The following is a 5,636-nucleotide window of genomic DNA, read 5'->3' as shown; positions in this document are numbered from 1 at the left end:
CCGCAATGAACCTGTTCAAATGGTCGTCCGGGTCGGATAGACCATCATAAGTGCCAATGTTGGACATTTGTTTGGCACTTCTCGGGGCGATTGCTTCCGCAATGTCCCTTGCGAATTTTGACTTTCCTGCATTTGTAGCAGTTGGTCTAAAGGTTTTGGAGAAGTCACGCGGGTTTCTCTCCACGATTGGTTTAAAGGCTTCCCCAAAATTCCTTTTTGGTTGGCCGTCCGTCTCCTTACGCTTCCCTTTCGCCTTATGGCGAGGGTTCGCGTCGGTATCGGACTCCAACTCGTCGTCTGAGTACTCGCAGTCACTGCTCATATTGAGGTGTTGGCGAGTACTGCCGAATTCGTCAGCCTGTTGAGCTGAACGCAAGCGTTCATCCAATTCGGCTTGGAATTCTCTTTGCCGTGCTTCGGCCCACGCCTTCACTTGATCTAGTGTTTGGCGAGGGGCCCTCGTTCGTTTTTCCAGCTGGGTATTGGTGAACCCCAGTGGAATATTTACTCCACTTGCCCCGGCTTGGGTAGTCGGGGTAGTGTTCGTAAGGATTGTATAACCGCCGGTGTTCCCCCCAGTTGCTGGGGTTGTTACCGGGGTTTCTTGGTCGGTTACTGGCCTTTGGACCGGAGTAACGTTAACCATTTCTTCAGAAAATTCGAAAAAACTAAATTAGTTCTAGCTTTTATGCACGGATGGCGCCAATGAAGAAACACTAAGTGACCCGGTACAGATTATAGATAATCTGGGGGTTAAGTAATGTTTCCCACGGATGAGATCTAGCTGAGAAGGTTGTTCTTCAGGAGACCTGCAAAACAAACACCGTAAGCTCGTCACTGAGAAGGGGGGGGGGGTTCCTCCTTGTGACCACCCTCCGGCGTGAGAATCAGACTAGGTTGCTCTGAATATAAGTGTATATTAAGAGATTGCTAGATAACTGGATAGCAGATGATCTTACCATTCCAAGATGTTGGAGTATTTATAGCCGAAGGTAGGTTTCCTAGAAGGTACAGCCGGCTGAATAGTATTCCTGTTCTACCAACAGTGGACTATGCACAGGCCATACTGGTTGGTGGGTAGGTTACGGCCAACAGTAACAAAGTCGGCTGCACTATTCCACCAACTGTAGACTATGCACGTCCCACCTACTGTGGATTGTACGCAGGCCATGCTGGTTGGTGGATAGGTTACGGCCAACAGTAACACTATTCCACCAACTGTAGGCTGCGCATGCCCCACAGTAAGGGTTGGTGAGTAGGCAGCGGCTAATAGTGACAAACAGTACTAGAGGGTGCTCCTCCTCGCACTGTTGTCGGTGAGCTGTCACCCTGTGATTGGCTCATGGGCTGTTCTGGTCAGATCGTCTGTCCTATCCATACCTTGGTAGGTATAGTACAAAAGATCTTTCAGAATCATACAGACTGGCTCATTTAGGCGGGATTGTTCCCGCCTTGCTCATTCATTCATGTGACTACTGAAGTATCTAGTGTCTTGTGCGTGTAGCCCTGCTGTCTGCGGGTAGCCTTCCCTGATGGCTTGTATCCGCAACTGCGGGAACAGGCGGGGTACTTTACCATTGGGAGGCTTTCCCTGCGTGTACAGCTTGCGTACTGCGCTTAAGGTTCTCTGAGCATGGTGGGTCCTGCGGGAGCAGATGGCCTTTGCGCAGACGTCCCTGTTCAAGGTGAGTCTTGTGGGACCAACCGGGCTCTGCTGGGACCTACCTCTTCATATGTAATTTTCTTACTATTTTAATCACATTTTTATTGTTTCATGAGTGAGTTTTAACCTTAAATTTAATAAATTGTATATAAAGAAGCAATAAATAATGATTTTTTAGATTCCTTTTATATCACATTATAAATCTACAATACTAATAAAAGACTACACTTTGATAGCCATTCTCCTTTTTCTTTTTCTTTTTCTTTTTCCTTTTTAATTTATGTTTTCTTAGTTGGATCTCACATGGGTCATTACCCGACCCATAGTAGAATTATTGGGGTAAATCATAAACCCTCATCGTTGATTTCTCTCTCTGACGATTACAAGACTCCATAACAAAATAATACGCAGCAGATTCCGATTACAAACCCTCGGTGCGATGCCGCTGCTAATTGCTATCAGTGTTCTTCCTTCTCCGATTACATGTGCGACACCGCTTCTAATTCCGATATGTTATTCAATTTTTTGCCGAACATTTATCTTCCCTGTTCCTTTGCTGCTTATTATCAGGTAACATCGCAATTCCCTCCTCTATAATAAATGATTCACTTAAAACAATATTGTTCAATTATATGTTCGTGTTCGTGTTCGGATAAATTAGATGAATATGGCCTGCTCATATTTGTTAGATATAAATCATCTTTGGTTGATTTAGATGAAATTCCAACATTAGTGCCACTCGCAATGTGTGATGAACTATTTTTTTAATCACACGTATCCATCAATTTTTAGTCATTTTACAGTAGTATTGTAACTTGATATAATTTCTATCCACCATGAATTGAGTGTTGTAAGCCCCTGCTAATTAATATGTGTTGTTGGCATTATGAACTTTTAGTACTAAAACTGGAAATTAAATTGACTGTTGAGGATGGAAAATTGTTCTCAGTTGGATATAAGAACATGGTGGATTCATGCAGGGCATCATAGAGGATATTTGCAAAGCTCAAGTCTGGCAATGACATGAAGAAACAGCTGACAGTCTTTAAAGGTTTATCTTGTAAGTTGTTTTTTTTATATTTGCTGTTGATGCCGATTCATTTATATTTATAATAAAGCTTAAATTTTGTATTTGTTGGTTGATGCCTGTTTATCACAGTTGGCTTCTTCTGCTGTCTTGCTGCAGATATATATTTTACTTAGTCACATTAGCATTTATCAGTTTACATATCAGGTACTAAATGGAACATGATGTTCTTGATGTGTTGAGCTTTCATATTTTTGGTACTAAATGTAGCATGGAGCATGATGTTCTTGATGTGTTGAGCTTTCATATTTTTGGTACTAAATGTAGCATGGAGCATGAAGTTCTTGATGCAACAACATTGACTCAGGTCTGCAAATTATATGAAATTTGGAATATGCTATTGTTTTGGTGTTCTTGTGACTGAAAGTCACTTATTTTTAATACTATGCAGGCTGGTTATGTTGGTGATGATGTTGAATCTATATTGCATAAGCTACTTACGGTACCACAATACATATGACTATATTTAATTATTTATCTTTGATATCTTTACACTTCTATAATATAAGGTTCATATATGTTTTGAAGGTTGTTGAATTTAATGTGCAAGCAGCACAATAAGGGATGGTTTAAATTGATGAAGTTGATAAGATAACCATAAAGGTTTATTTTTTGCATCATTTGAAGTGATTTTTGTGAATTATATTTTCTGTTAAAAAAATGATTTTTTGTTTCTTACAGGCTGAGAGTTTAAACATCAGCAGAGATGTTTCTGGTAAGGGTGTTTAGCAAGCATTACTTAAGATGCTGGAAGCGACTGTAGGCAATTAAAAACGCTTCAGGGACTGCACAATTTTAAACTAGCTGGTATGTTTAACATTCAACCAATTACAAACTTAGTTTTTTTTAATTTGTTCAATTATATGTATGTGTATGTGTTCGTGGTTTTTTTATTTGTGTAAAACAGAAACCGTCATCCACGATTTCACCGACCGAGCTTAAAGGATAATTCGAGGATTTTGGAGACTGTTTGTTTTCAGATGGAGCGAGTCCTTCTTTACCTGAAAGGAAAACAAAAGATGGAAAACGAAAAGTATTATTTTTAAACCTTTATACGTATTAAAAATTCTTTTTTTTACTTTTCCAACATATTCTTGAATATTTTTTAATTTCTTTTACAGGTTCTAGAAGTTTTTAGCCTTATGTTGCAGCCACACACCATGCAGTTCACCAACATCACAGAAACTTCAAGTAAATATGTAAGTTGAAAGTTAAAACTTTGTAGCCAGTTAAAGTTAGAACTTTTAGCTGGTTATAGAGCATGTTTTGGTAATTCAAGGAAAGCTTCAGCTCCCGGGTTTTTTGGGTGCAGGTTTTGTCGGTTGGGGTAATGGGGTTTTAAGTATTAGGGCTCGGGCTTTACCAAAATTTACTCTATAGCCGGTTAAAGTTTTTAGCTGGTTAAAGAAAATTTTAGCTTCCTAATAATAAATCCTCTATTATGTCTTAAATGATATTTACGTTGAGTTAATTAGCTTTAAAGTTCTTTAATTTATCATATGTTTAGAAAAAAAATGATCATAAATTTTAAGATAAGGTTGTTATTAACCCCAATTCATTTTGTAAATTTTGTAACAAAGTACTTTCACAATCAAGATGGATTATGGAAGACAACATACATAGGCCCAATGGATCCTTGCTCAGAGAATGCTTTAGGGGCTGCACAGTTTTAAACCGGATGGTATGTTTCACCTTCAACCGACTACAAACTTAGTTTTTCCTTTTCGGTTTTGTGAATATAAATTCACGCCCTGCTTGCGGTGCGCGCATATAATGTATATATGTGTGAACCCTCGGGTGGGCAAAAGTGAAATTGCACTAATTTTGACATTATTTTACTAATCTCGTGAAAATAACGTTAAAAGTGGCGGAAGGTTAATCAAGCATCATGTGGTGGCGTTGATAGTCGAAAGACAAGGGTACATGCACCAATCAGCCGGTGTCCCGATGATTTGAGTGCTATGTGCCTTATGTCCAAGGCTTGATGCAAAACCACTATCGAGCCGGGGGTCTCACCGGAAGCAGCCTCTCTATCCCTATGGGGTAGAGGTAAGGCTGTCTACATCTTACCCTCCTCAGACCCTACCATAGCTTTGCTATTGGTGGGATATACTATGTACGATGATGATGATGATGAATATAAATTCAAATTTAAGCATTTAGTAAAATATTTAGTCCAACTTTCCATTACTTATTTAGTGATTTTCAACGTTTAATATATTTATAACATATTTTAATATAACCAAAGCTCTCACTAACTGTTAATCATGTTCCTATTACATTTAAAATATGTTCCATTTCCACATTAAATTCAAAACATAAATTTGAATCTGGTCAACTCATTATCATGCTTTCTAAAATTCGAATTCTTTGTTTATTTGGTAGCTAAAATCACGATTTACTAGCTGTTTAAAAGTTTTCATTATATGCATGTTTTCTTTTTTCATAACTAAGATACGATTAGCTGCTTGTGTTTTCATCACATATATTTTGTTGGTTGTATTTTTGCTTATTGTACAAGTTTAACATCTTCTAATTTGCTATTTGGAGGAGACTTTTTTTTAAGTAATAAGCTAATGTGAATATCATATTTTTAAATATAAAATTGAAATTACAATACACCGGGACAATTACAGACTAACGGCAGATAGACGGGCAACAAGCTGTGCCGCTACCCCCTTCTGAATAGCAAACCCTACCCTACTAAATGCCTCGTAATTGTTGTTCAAAAAAGGCACTTGACAAGACATAGTAAATGCCTCGTAAACGCCTCTCTATTTACATTTGGAGTGAATGCAATGTCTTGAGATTAACAAAAAAACATAAGGTTAACTATGGGTAGGCCATCGTCTGATGTTGAAGAAACCAAATTATTTGCGAAATGGA

General features: G+C 38.4%; 1 long non-coding RNA gene across 3 annotated transcripts; it reads left to right on the top strand.

Annotated features, from left to right (window-relative positions):
- Window positions 1-2,022: 2,022 nt before the first annotated feature.
- On the top strand, window positions 2,023-4,491 carry LOC143546061 (uncharacterized). 3 transcript variants are annotated; one of them, XR_013137545.1, is made up of 6 exons: window positions 2,023-2,233; window positions 2,644-2,723; window positions 2,886-2,982; window positions 3,658-3,783; window positions 3,872-3,949; window positions 4,331-4,491. It is a non-coding gene; the product is annotated as an uncharacterized LOC143546061 (long non-coding RNA). The 3 variants fall into 3 exon arrangements; XR_013137543.1 differs by lacking the exons at window positions 3,658-3,783; window positions 3,872-3,949; window positions 4,331-4,491 and adding exons at window positions 3,142-3,192; window positions 3,279-3,353; window positions 3,432-3,522 and having other exon boundaries at window positions 2,886-3,057; XR_013137544.1 differs by lacking the exons at window positions 2,023-2,233; window positions 3,658-3,783; window positions 3,872-3,949; window positions 4,331-4,491 and adding exons at window positions 3,142-3,192; window positions 3,279-3,353; window positions 3,432-3,522 and having other exon boundaries at window positions 2,348-2,723; window positions 2,886-3,057.
- The last annotated feature ends 1,145 nt before the right edge of the window (window positions 4,492-5,636 follow it).

This window comes from Bidens hawaiensis, unplaced genomic scaffold (genome assembly GCF_021521415.1).
Source record: "Bidens hawaiensis isolate Kalapana, Puna unplaced genomic scaffold, B.hawaiensis_p1.1 tig00014201_1, whole genome shotgun sequence".
NCBI lineage: Eukaryota > Viridiplantae > Streptophyta > Magnoliopsida > Asterales > Asteraceae > Bidens > Bidens hawaiensis.
Note: the sequence above shows the minus strand (reverse complement) of the source record. Positions and strands in the feature narration are given on the sequence as shown.